We start from the raw sequence: 13,674 nt of genomic DNA on the forward strand, positions 1-13,674 counted from the left end.
TATTTGGCTGTTGAGCTGATTAAACTGAGTGAAAGCAGCTTTCCCTAAACAACAGGAGAAAAAAATCCAAACCATACCTTTGACTAGGAAATAAGTCAAATACCATAAACTGTAATTCAACAGAGCCTGAATCAGACTATGTTATCTACCCGTATTTTTGAGATGAAGTGTATCCACAGCCCTCAGAGGCAATAAAGAGACAGCCAAGCTGATTTAAATACTGGGCAAACAAACAGAATGCAGATCTGACCATCCTGATGTTCGTCTGTGGTCTAAAACAATTCTACTCCCACACATGTGTTTAAATTCTATACTATGAACTTTAAACAACCTTTTTTTCCATCAGAGCAAAAAAATTAAGGATAAAAGATGCTCCACTTTGGAGCAAGGAAGCATTCATTTGATTAGTATATTTGATAGTTACACCTGCTGAAAAGGAACAGAAAACACATTTGCCAATGTAAAGAAGAGAAATAAACAGCGACTGATATCCAGTCCATAGACTTTTCTTCCCCCCCTAGTTGATAAAGCAATTCTGTTGTTAGTTCTTTCAGGTAAACAAGCTACTTTTTTTTTTTGGCAAAGTTGGTATAGGTTTCTTTGCAGGTTTCACATATGCAGGATGGTCAGACTCACGTTTACTAACACTTGGACTGATAGGTGTGCTTTATCAACTACAGGGAAAAAAAACGTCCATGATATACCAGTGTTTAAAAAAACCCCACACCCACCAAAAAAAGCTAACCCAAACTCCAAAACTTATTCAAACTTGCAATACAAATATTCTGTTATTTGTTTATATGCCTGGAGGCTCAGCTGCATCTAATGGTTTATCTTGGTACATGTTTTATCCCTGAACTCAACATGGTCAATTGTCAATATTAAATGTGCCAATAATTTATTTTGTAAAAAGCAAAAGACCCAAACCTAATTATTACAAATAATAGCACATTTGTAGACTAATGAAGTACGTTTGATAAGTTTATCTGCTTGTCCTGTTCTTCAGTTGCCTACAAGCAAATCTTGATACTGTGAATTTGCTCATTTGTAATTACCGCTGTAATTTTGTAGGAAAAATTACAGGTGGATTTGCAGCATCTTGGTTTAAAATTCATTTTAGTTGTCTCATATGAATGTCATCACTAAAAACCAACTAAACAACAGCAAAAACCTCAAAAAACCAAAGGAGGCAAACTCAGTATTTAGTTAGAGTTTTGTTCAGAAATGGACCTTGATTGTTTATAATACTGTAACAGTGGCAGGGATAGGTCACTTGGCATAACATGAGAAACATTTTGTGGTGTGCAAGCAGCCATAGTTACCTGCTCGGTGGGGAGGTGACAAGTAGCAAGAGGGAGCTCACCAGTGAAACTCTGAATCAGGAAAGGACATGACTCAGATTTTCAAGAACTGCCAAACAGTTGCAGAAGTGTGTTCCCAAGGTGACCTAACAAGCATTTGTCACACTCCAAGTCCTGTTTACTCCGTGAGAAGGAACTAAGTGGAATACATGTTAATGTAAGTAGCTACAAAAACAGTCAAGTTTTCACTGCTTGAATTACTCAATGAGTGTAAAGTTGCACTAATGATTCCTACAAATGAAAATGCCTTCAGGAAACAAGGGGAGTCTGGTCAGCGCCACTTAGCCTGGCTAGCTTCCAATACCCACGGGGAGAGTCTATAAAGTTTTGAACACCATCTCCACAACACCAGCAGCTTTTAGTGTGCTTCTTATCAGGTGGCCCCACACATCCCTCCTCAGGAGCAGAGGAACTGCAGTGTTTGTTTCTCTGACACAGCCGTGGTGCGCTGGCTAGCCAGCACAGCTTCACAACCCACATATTTCTGTTTGAACTCAGATCTCCCAGTAACACCCATGGCAGGTGACCAACCACCACTACTGAATGGCCAAAGTTTAAAGGAACTAACTGAGGCAAAACTGACGTTAAATCTGAAACTCAAGTTAATAGTCCTGGGTATTAACATTCTCTCTTTGCCTGTGAGGCAGAAATTCTGAAGGTTTCTACATGGTAAGTGACCACCTTTAAAAATTTAATGCTGCCTGGAAAAGCTTTAAGCTCTTCTTGATCTGTCTTAGGTACTGGATCATGCTTTAGCTCTCTGTAATAAAACCACAAGACACAATCACAGGACACAGTCAACTACACACACACATAAGGAACCACATGCATACACCCACTGTTCCCTCTTCTCCCTTCATTATGGCCATTTTGGGTTTTAAATCAGATCTCTCGATTAAGATATAGCCGGTATGCCACAAATTTCTTAGCAGTTGAAGATAAAACCAACAGTGAAGTCTAGTAAAGCTATTCTAGGCAAGCATTTCTACAAATGAAGAGCCATACTCACTGTGGCACCCGTTTGTTCCAATTTGTGATGTCTGTATTTACTCATAGATAAGCTGCAACCTGCTTCTTATCTTGGGCAACTGTTTTCCACGTGGATGCCCTTCCAGTAGTCCTATTGCCTTTCATATCCTCTCACCAAGCTCCCTCCTTTCTGTTCTGCTCTAAAGCACGCCCCTTCCCACACTTGAGTTTTTCTCCTCAGGCATCTCATCCTTCAGTAACCTTTTTTTCCCCCCTCCCTGTGAAAAGAATAACACATGCAAAAGGCTTCTCTCCCTCCTCAGTCCTCCTCTCACCACCCACGTTCCTGATTTCTGTACAATTCTTCAGCCACTTGGAAGGAGACTCTCCTGATCCCAGGATCTGCCCTCCCAAAGAAAGCCCCTGGAAAAGCCATCCCTGGAGGGTGCTATACCCACTGCTCTCAGCCTGGTGCAGCAGTTTGCCCAAAGTTTTTTGGCTCCAATCTTGGAAAATTGTTGAAGAAAACCAAAAACTTTCAACAAAACTCTTCTACTACTATCAGTCACATTTTTTTTGAAGATCTATTTTACTGGAACTTTGCTATTCCTGTTTATGTGGTATCAAATCCACTACACACGTATGCTTTGTCTCTACTTAGGCTAAAAAGAGATAGCATTACTGCTGTGCTGGATATACCTGTTGTAATGACAGTCAGTGGCAGACCTACAGTATAACATTTTCAGCAACTGTGGCTCCAACTCTGGCTGTTTTCAAAAACAGTTTAACTGAACTGCTTTTAAAACTAGCTAGGAGTTTTAGAAGTTTTTCTTTTTAGATCATGGAGATGACCTCCCTATTCCTGCAACAACTGTCAGCACTTCTCGTGCTCCAACTGTGCTATATATAACTGAATACTATCCTGGAAGATGATATTTATGCCTCCATCAAGAGGTACCACTGCTGTAGCACCGGGCAGCCATGTTCATACTAATGACTGGTGTTCATAAAAGATGTCCTGCACAGAATTTATTAAAGTACCCGCTTTCCACTTGGTTTACAGACATGCATGAAACTGAAAATACCACCACAGCTAAAAGCTGCTCCTTCAGCTTCAGGTAATAAATTGTGAAACTTAACTATTTTCTTCAGGTACTCTCACCAATGTAGTTGGAAAGGAGTCTGCAGTTTTTCAAAAATAGCCCCAACATCTTCCTTGACTTCTGAGAACCCTTGATAATGACCCAACCTGTCATCATAGTCAGGAACAATGCTAGCAGACACTTTTATGCATGTAACAATCTCTGAAAGTCAAATGAGAAATATAAAAGAGGATACAAAGGAGAAAAATAACCTAAAGAATACTGAAAAGGCTTTTGTTGTATGGCATAGAATCTACGAGCCTGATCTAAACCAATGAAAGCCTCTTAAAATTACAAGTGGACTAAGTGTTAGGCTTTACAAAGTGGAACTAAATAAGAAGATATAAAGGTTCAAAGTATAAAGCCTTTAATACATCTTTAAAGAATATTTCATCTGGGCTGAAAGATAGGAAAATAGACTACAATGAAGCCCATGACATTAATCACAAACAGCAATTTCACCCAATGCTCCTGTGATGACCTTGCTGAACATGCCTTGTAATAAAATGAAAGCAGCAGTATCGCATTATGATTTTACCTCATTGTAGCTGGCAGTTAAGGGAGGGTGCCTACATTAGCATTCCTGTTAAGATCAGTGTCCCAATAGCTCTCACATTCAGCACTTTGGTTCATGTCACAGAACAGTCTCAGAGCACATGGACTGGATTTCTTTTGGACAAAACAAAACTGGAAGATGTGCTTGATGAGGTCAACTTGGGTGCTCCAGCTGCTAAAGGGCGGTCAGTCCATGGGACCTGACTAGAGCCAGTCAAAATTAACCACCTTAAAAAAAGCATATAGTGTAGACATTGGGCCTTCAGCACTGTTTGGCTCCACAGATCAATTCCTATTGTGCTGTGCTACTCACGAACATAGACAGAGCCACAGTCCCCTTGAGGTAAGATAGAGCCATATATGCAGAAGCACACAAGTACTCCCTCCACAACTGTGAGTGAAGAGGACAAGGCCTCTTCGCCAAAAAGTGTTTGGAGTTCTGCCAGTCTTTCATTAATTAATGCTTCAAGAACCAGCAATTCATTTAATTCCCTTTTACCTGGAAGGTGATTTTCACTGAAACAGTATTTGAAAGTTTGTGACCAGCGAGGCTTGTACAGACTAGCACTTCTGTGAGTCAGCGAGTAGAAAACTTGGGTTGCTGTACCCCTCTGTAAACACTTCTTGCTGGAAGAAAAGAGAAGTATATTACTGTACCATGTTCTTGTTTTTCTTACCAGATAAAGTTTCCTATTGATTTCATAAGTACCTCTTTCCTCCGCTTTGCAGGCTTTGTTATAAAACTGTGGGGGCAAACGCCCTTTTCTGAGTTAAAGCACAGATAGAGCTCAGCATGAAAATAAGGCTTTTAGTGTTCAAACATAATTATCACGTACAAGTTTGAGAAATATGGTTAAGTATGTATCACATAAGAAAATCCTCTAGAGCTATACCTTAGTTGGGTTTTTTTTAATTATTATTTTGCTGTTATATTTCTCATTGTTGCTTATAAAGCTTCACTAAGGTTAGCAGTCATGGGAATTTTCCACAAGGTCCCTTCCAGCTACAGGTGTTATTCCTGCAGCATCCTATAATACCACTCAGAACATTTCTAGCCAATGAAACATAAGTACCCATAAGTCATTTTATCCACAGAATATTCCCAGAGATAGTGTGCCGTTGTGAAATGTTTCACAATAACATTAGACATACTACAGTAGGCACTGAGTAAGCCAAGAAGATTCCCAGCTCCTGAATCAGCAGCCCAAACACATCTCCTCTAACTGTAACATTTGAAGTCTTAATAGAAGTACCAAACACAGCATTGCTCCTGCAAAAAAGCAAAAACTTACCTTTAGGCAGCAAGCTGTTCCCAAAGCCAATGACTGAGAAGATCTGTCTTTGCACAAATGTTCCAATCCATTATTGTTTTTTCTAGCATTCTTTCCATTTTGATCAATGCAACTTTCCGCAGGGCCTGGATAGGACAGGATGAATCCCTTACAACAGATGCTCATTTCTCCACCTTCAGAATCCCAGTAATGAGCCTCATGCTCCATGGACAAGGACAGCTGGTTAAGATTCAGGTCTATCCTCTCACTTGGTTGCACTGGTTTAGCTAAAGTAGCTACCTATGTAGACTGACAATCTGAAATTGAATTAACAACAGATAATAGACTGAATCAGCTTCAGCTGTTTATGACTTAGGGAAGCACCCACAAAAGGTACCTGCACCGATTAAAGTAAATTGATGGAGTCAAACTGATGCAACTGTCTTGATCATCTTCCCCTCGGTTTTTCAATCCTACATTATTTAAGAGGGGCCCTGACACAGGATTTTTCCTAGAAAATGCAGATAAAACAATTCTCTTCATCTACTCAGAAGACTTTTCTAGAATGCATGTGGTGATGATCTGGAAAAGATTGTGACAAGGTGGAATGAACAGAGATAGAAGGCAGAAAAACTGTTATACTTAAAGCCTAACACTGCTTGGGAAAGCCTGCTTTTGTGTGATTTCATTAATTGGGATTATGCACTTGCTGCACTATGTCAGCCAGACTGCTGGCGAAAATATTTAATGATGTTTCCTTCAGATCTAGGCACTTTCCAGTCTGTCTGGGTCAATAAAAACTGAATAATGGCAGAACTAGTAGGACAACTCGGTGAGTTCAACATACCTGGGTTAACGTAGTTTTCTACTTGAGACCTCACAGTATTGTAATAAACACACATGCAACAAAAAAAGTTCTACACAGTTCTACACAGAAGTTCTACACAGTTTCTCTATCAATATCATATTGTTTCACATATTGCCATGTATTATGCTATGATCATATATATGCAGTACATACCAACATAGTAGGGTTAGTGTACGCTAGTGAGAAAACTGATCTGGTAGGAGAGTAGAAAGAACAGAGTGACCTGAGGTGAGCTGGAGGAAAAAGACAGTGGTAGGAAGAGATACAGGAAAGGAAGAAAAAGATGGTAAAAAGGAGGAAAATGTGCATGAACTGAAGATGTATTAGAAGAATAAGACTGAATTAAGAGAAGAAAACAGCAAGATACTCTAGAATTTCTCTGATAATAATGCCTGCTCCCTGAATGGCTAGAAAAATAATAAATACATCACCCAAATGATTACTAGGGCCAGAACTGTCAGTCCAATTCGCACACCTAAGCAACTCGCTTTCCATTGGTGAAAAATTTACCTGGGATACAGGCTGCTTTCTGCTGGCCTTAGAAATAATACAGCTACGTGTTGCTTACTCATCCCATTGCGGGGGACAGATTATGCCACACGGGCTCAGTGAGGTCCCTATGTCACTTCAGATCGCTTATGTGATCTAGCATTGTGTATCTATGAATGGTCCAAGATTAGGATATGTCTAGGACTGTATATGTCCTCAGGCTCGGACATGAATTCTGCTTACCAAAAGGGAGAACTGAGCCCTGCGTGTCGGAAAACTTGCAGACACAGGCACAGACAGGTTGCAAAATAGTCGCACAGGCTCAAGAATAAAACAGCCTCTTTCCTGACTTATAGAAACATGTAGGCATGAATAAACTGTAAAAAGTGGCCAGCAGATCTTGAATTCTAATCCCTGTTTTTCCAGGGGCTGTCATGTGACCTCAAGCCTTCCCACCCATAAAACTGCAGCCTTCTCTATCTTATTAGCTGCTTCTGTAATTACTATTTCTTTCATTTTATCCATAAGGAACTAAAGCAATTTAGATGCTTTAACGTACCCTTGAAAAAAAAAAACAACCCTGTAACCCCACACCCAAACCCCAAAACCAAGGGGGATCTTAACTCAGGTTAAGACAGACATCAGACCAGTGTAATGTGGGCTGGCTGCAGTAGTTAAAGTTTATAGACAAGACCATAGTTGAACAAAAGGGGCATAGCCCAAGTTCTACCTGGAATTGCTCTGCCTTCATTGTTATGTTAGCTGAGTGCCAACACAAATTCATCACATGCCACTTTCTGGTGTATAAATGTAGCTCATATCTTTTGGGCAAGAATAAGAAGTGATAGATGATGTAGGCACACAAATGTCACTTCAGTAAGGAGAAGTAAGTTAAGGTATGTTAGTCTAATCAATCTAATATAGTCTGATTTGGTTTAACCTGCACAGTGGGGAATGGAAACAAAGTGTAGATACAGACATGATACTCCTTCCCTATATAAGTAAGGCTCACATGCGTCCAAGTCCCAACCTTGAACTCAGAACTTCAGCGCTTTTGAGTATGTGGCCACTGGCATGACAGGTTGTAGACCTGCTATGAGGTCCACATGTGCTAACTGCCAGTGCCCTCTGCAAGGCCCGGCGGACAGGAGAGGCTGACAGAGGTTTTGCACTTCACTGTTCAAGAATGTGTGGCTTTTAGTCTACACTGAGGCCACCAAATGGATTCTGGAATCAATTCACAGACCCCATTCTTAATGTCATGAATGTTGCTGCTCACAGAGGACGAGCCATCAAGATTAGATTAAAAAGAGAATGGTCACACACTGTAGTTCTTTATGGTTCTCAGCAACATTCACTGTTATACTTCCAGTGTCATGAGAGTGCCTGAATCATGGCTGGTATCTGGCAAACCCTGCTCTGCTTTGACACACATGTAGCCCCTCAAAGAAACGTGGGTGTTCCGTTAAGGAAGCATTCATTCACACACAAAGCATGCTGCTTCTGAGAAGTGTTTTACCCCCACATGCTGCAAAATCTGATCTCCCTACAGCTATAAAGAAGATTCACTATCATTCCCTGAGAATAACGGCAACAAGAGGGTCTATTCATATTCTTAGGAAGAATTACTAGAAATTCCATCTTTCCCTAGTGCTGAAAAGCAATTTAAAAGGACAATAATCTATTCCATGTTGCTAAATAATGTAGTATCTGGTGTTTCTGCAATCCCATGACTACACATGACCTTCAACTCCCTTGATAAAAGCCATTTTTCATCAGCCTGGTTAAAGATCTAAAGCTGAAAAACCTGAACCCCTGGGCAAGATGGCAAATGGAGAAGAACCCTGAGTTATGTATTTTAAACAAATCTTATGACTTTGTTTGAGTCATCTTCAAATGGATGGCTTGGGCAGCGTTGCATCTCCTAATCTTTGCTTATGCTTTGCTGATAATCTCAGTGTCCAGGTGAAAAATCGCACTTAACAGGCAATATCATTTTAAGAGAATTGTGTGGAAAAGATTGTACCTCCCAGCACGTTGGCATAGTATGTGGCAGTAGGAGGCTTCATTTCCAAGTGCACACTGCAGAGTTGTAAATGCCATTTGTGCAAATGAAACATCAGGCACTGCATCAAGTATCTTTTTTCCATCTCATTGTTTTTATTTTACTTTGGGGGGAACTGTTGTGTATAGAACAGAATAACCACTGCAATGGATGGCCTGCTGCTCAAATAACGAAGGGTGAGGTCTAGAGACTCTGGATTTCTACATTTAGCTCTGCAAGATTTGAAACGTGGCTCTGATGAGATCAGAAGCAGCCAAACTATATCCCTTAGTTATGACTACTATTAATATCTAGCGTATTGCGTAGCTCGTAAGACACTCAGATCCAGACTCCTCTAATATTACACACTGCATAAATGCAGAACAGGAAGACTGCCTGCGCACCCAGCGTACTTACTACCTAATGACTCATACAGTCATTTTTGGATACTCGGCTTGAAACACATTATGCTAGCTTTCAAAAAGTCCCAAAGGGAAGTAGCTCTCAGCATAAGAACTAGGGCTGCAGGTCCTCAGCATCCTTCAAGGAGAGGCTCAAGAAGTGAACAAATTCTATCTAAGATCCTATGGCCAACGTTTCTGGTTGGCAATGTTTTGTTAAAGGTGTATGGTCTGCCAACAGGAAACTAAGCTGTTTTAATAGGGCCCAGCACATAGCAAATCTCCCAGATATTGAAGCTCACAACATTAGCAAACGTTCTGAAAATGTTGGTAGTTGTCCATCTGCTCATCAGAAGGTGATGTGAAGCAGGACTCCCCTACGTTCTCTAAAGGGTTCATTAATCACTGCGCAATGTGTTACAGTTAGTAGGATTTCACCAGCGTGCTTCAAGAACGGTAATAAAAAAATATGAATGACCAACTTCTTCTCCACTAAAGCACCCCATATACTATCCAGGCTGTTATTACAAAACAACAGTAAATATGAACACCACAAAAAAAATACTAAAAAAAGAGCAAAGTAGTGTGAGCCCCAAACTGCTGCTATTTAATTTCATGCCAGCACTAAGCAATGCAACAATATGCTAAAAGTTTGGGGGGAAGGCTTTTTACCAAATCTGCACAATATAATGTCAGAAGCAGAGAGTATCATTACAGAGTCACTTCCTAAGGGGACAAAAGGTGACTACCACAATTTCTCAAGGGGCTATAAAGCACATCAATGAACCTGAAGCCCTGAAGTCCTATTCAGTGCCTAATATAGGTCTAGTCTGGCAAAACTCCACTGAAGTCAACTAGAACTTCTGTTCAGTTGAAAGACAAGTTTAACACAAGCAAACCAGATATGTTATCCCTCTCTTTCTTCAGTAAGGCTCTCCCCTTATCTGCAAAGAGGTTTGGGCTCCACTCTCCCTGCATCCTCCCATGCCGAGTCTGGAACCTACCGGAGGCTTTGAATTCAGTTATAGAATTTGTGTCCTTTCCCTTTTTCTTTCATTTAGGACTCCAAGCCTAAATGAGATTGTGTTCTAAGGCTTAATTTTGTTTCATTTTTCATCTTGTGTATAGTGCACAGAAAAGAGGCCAGCATTTCTTGTTTAAATGCTGGGTATTTTGTTTCTGATTTCAGTGAAGCTAATTATTCAGTCTGTTTAGTGGGTCTACTTTAGCCTCAGATATCCCATGTACTCAACTCTTTACGCATTTTAATCGCTCACATTACAATGCCAACATATCACTGTCTGCAGCACAGGCATATGAAACAGCTGTCCTCTGCAGTCGATACCTTCACAGGCGCTCAGCAAACATGGCAACTGAAGAATTGGAGTTTACATGAGGGTCTAAATGCCTTGCTACAGTCCTTGAAAGTATGATTTTTCAGCAAATGTACCTAACTTGCTTTCATATACTTCAAGTCAAGCATGCAAGGTTTCAAAAACAGAGGTCACAAAGCAAAATAACTGCTGTCTGGCATTAGCTGACTAGGCTGTCACTCAGTCACATACATTTTTGACACTAACAAGTGGGAAGCCTCAATTTTCTTCTCCCTGCCAATGCTACTGCTTTGTCACTTCTCCTTAACACTCTAACTAGTTACCCTGTGGTATTGTTCTAACAAAAAGTCAAGTTGATCTTCAACAGAGGAAAAAAAGATGTCATTAGGTATATGGTTAACAAAAAATGTATCTTACAGTTTCCTTTGATTAAAGCAACTAGTGATTTATCACTAAAAGGAAGATGAGCTTATGTTTAGAAAGTAGTGCTGTTACTTTTTTAAGCAACTTTAATGCTGCCAGCAACATTTCCCTGGCTTCTGGCTTCCTCTGGAAAATGTGCGGTGGGTTTAACAAGCCTTGTGCCTCCAAAGCTTTCCAGAACCTACATCTACCTTTTTCACAAGAGAGAGGCAGAGCATACATTGCTCCTCCATGTATTTGATCTGTCTGTCATCTTCCCTCTAGTTTCAGTGTTCTTTCACACCCCTTCATCTGAACAGAGCTGCAAAAAGAATCAAGATAACAAGCTAGATGCTGTCCCATGTGTAGATTTATCAAAACTTGAGTAACAAGTGGAAAGTGCTATGTTCTGTTTGTGGCTGCAATTACGTATGGGATACAGGATGTGGCTTCTAACATATCTGGTGCAAATACAACGGCATATATAGGTCTTTTAAGCACCCAAAAAGGTCAATCAGCTTTGCAAGGTAAGACGTGCAGCCGCAGGTGAGTCCCAGCTGAAAGACATAAATATCCTCCAGACCAAGAAAAGGCAAGAAAGACAAGCATGAAAGCAGCTCTGAGGTCAACACTTCCTCCTCTCCACCCTTTCCTGCCACCGCAGAAAAGCACAACGGTCTGACACGAAGGAGAAAAGTGTTTTTCAGCCACCCCATTCTTGACAGAAAATAAGAGACTGATTCTGTGATGTTTGTGCCTGAGTTAGGACACTTGTGGAGTGGGAAGCACCAGCAAAGTACTGCACTGTCCATGAAGACTCTGGGGCAGTACTGGTGCTAAACAGTGTGGCAATAAAATACTGTTACCAGCTCTGTGTAACTACATTATTTTTTGTTTGCATCATCATAGCATCAGTGGACCTGAATGGGGTAGGCACTGAAAAAACCCACAGGCTGAAGCTCAGACTCCTCTTATTTTAAAACAATAGCCAATACCGGCACATCTATGTACCTTGGTATTCTGTAGGATGGGTATTTTGGATGAGCTACAGCTGCAATTTCTAAATTAAATCTCTAGCTGACCTTAAGGACAGTTCTTCAATAAAGCATGAGGAAGAGAATACAAATAGAGTGACAAAATTCAGAGATATTACTAAATAAATCACTGGTGTTTCTATCTCTTGTAGAAGCAACTGGAGTATTGCCTGGGAGGGATGAGAATGTCAGACACTCCTCTGCAGAGCCTGGAAAAGCAGCCATGTGGGACAGAGAGGAGGAAAAGAGAGAAAGGAGGAAAATGTGTCAAAGTCAACGTGTCTGATGTAAGATGAAAAATTTCCAATTATCAGCTAACTAAGTAAACAGTTTATAATTCCTCCTTTTCTCCAGCGGAGAGTTTATAGCCATGCAAGTACCCTAGTATAACAGTTTCATCAGAAATGGCTAAAGATTCACTCTCTAAAGACAAATGGGACTTTCACCTTGACAAATAAAGCATGTAGTTTTCAAAGGAGGCTTTACATACAACAAGACCTTACAGTTCTCCAACTCTCTCTCCTTGGCACTCTTTGTATAATCCAGGATTTATTTTACAAAGGTGTAAGTACCTTCTTATGGTAAATTAAACAAAAACAGCAATTTTTGAACTCTGGCCTTGGTTGTGTCAGAGCGAATCTGAAGCAACCCCACTGTGTTCTGCAAGTTCCTTCCAACACACAGACAAAACAGAAGTCAGGCTCTGGAACTCGGGTCCCATCCTGAGTTGGAAATGAGGCAGATAGATAAACACCTTTAGCTCCATAAAACAAAAGTCCAGTATACTGACAAGATAGTCACCTTCACTTACTCCCTTGAATTGTCATCAGGCACTGAACGGTACATATTTTAGTACTGGGAACTAATTGGAATGGATTGCTTTAAGACACTTATGAGAAGTTGCCCTTTTAAATTGTTTTATTCAAAGTAATTGTCCATATTGACATGCTATTTTGCTCCTGCAGAAGCATAGAGCAGGGGCACTGCTTTTACTGTGAACCTCCTTTTTTCTGTTTCTGGCAGTATCCTAGATTTTGTAATTTAATATTCCTGCCAAAAGCACTGGAAATATTTGAAATGATCCTCATGGGATTAAGGACAAACTGTGGATTACATTCTTGGCATTGGATTACACGGGAAGCCTGCTTTTTTCTTGCTGTTCCTGAGTATTTGTGAGCTAACCAAATAAGACCACAGCAGAATTAAGAGTAACTTGATGTTGGTTTACTTTTTCCTCTCAAACCATCCCAGGATCTAATGCTCTCCTGCTCTTAGTCTAGGGAATGTGCTTAGGCCAAGTGGGTGTGTTTATGGTCATTAACCTCGCATATTAACAAAGTGAGAACAGGTTGTGGTGTGGCTGAGGACATGACTTACTTTTTTTTCAGCACACTAGATAATGTGTACTTGACCATGAATCCTGATACTGTTTCACAGATCTAAGGGGTCAGTAATGTACAAACAGCCACAGTAAATCAGATTAAATCTATGAAAAGCCAGGCTCCTTCCTCTGACAGTGGCTAATAATGGGTACTTTGGGAAAGAGTACAAAAAACAGGGCAAGATTGACTCTTCCTCTAATATACCCGAGTGAGATCTAGTAATTTGCTGTTCAGGGACAGCCAGAGCCAGAGGCTGGTTTTGCATCTGTGCATTTAAAAGCCTTTCTGTGATCTTCTTCAGTTCCTTTTTTGAGCCCATTTATACTTCTGGTCTCTGTAACACCCTGTGCCCATCAGTCTCATAGTTTATTTCTACTGTGCTATGTAAAAATATGATTTAAGCCTGCTGCCTGGTAATTTCA

General features: G+C 40.5%; 1 protein-coding gene across 4 annotated transcripts in view; it reads right to left on the reverse strand.

The window, feature by feature from the left end:
• The window catches only part of ST3GAL6 (ST3 beta-galactoside alpha-2,3-sialyltransferase 6), a 79,808-nt gene that overhangs the window by 56,193 nt on the left and 9,941 nt on the right, over nucleotides 1-13,674 (reverse strand). For 3 of the 4 annotated variants that reach the window (XM_074852084.1, XM_074852076.1, XM_074852091.1), the window contains 2 exons: nucleotides 5,320-5,615; nucleotides 4,527-4,654 (listed from right to left, as the gene is read on the reverse strand). The gene's annotated coding sequence lies outside the window, so the exon portion shown is untranslated. The remainder of the gene's footprint in view (nucleotides 1-4,526; nucleotides 4,655-5,319; nucleotides 5,616-13,674) is intronic. The other variant, XM_074852096.1, reaches the window with a different exon arrangement.

This window comes from Strix uralensis, chromosome 2 (genome assembly GCF_047716275.1).
Source record: "Strix uralensis isolate ZFMK-TIS-50842 chromosome 2, bStrUra1, whole genome shotgun sequence".
Classification (NCBI taxonomy): Eukaryota; Metazoa; Chordata; class Aves; order Strigiformes; family Strigidae; genus Strix; species Strix uralensis.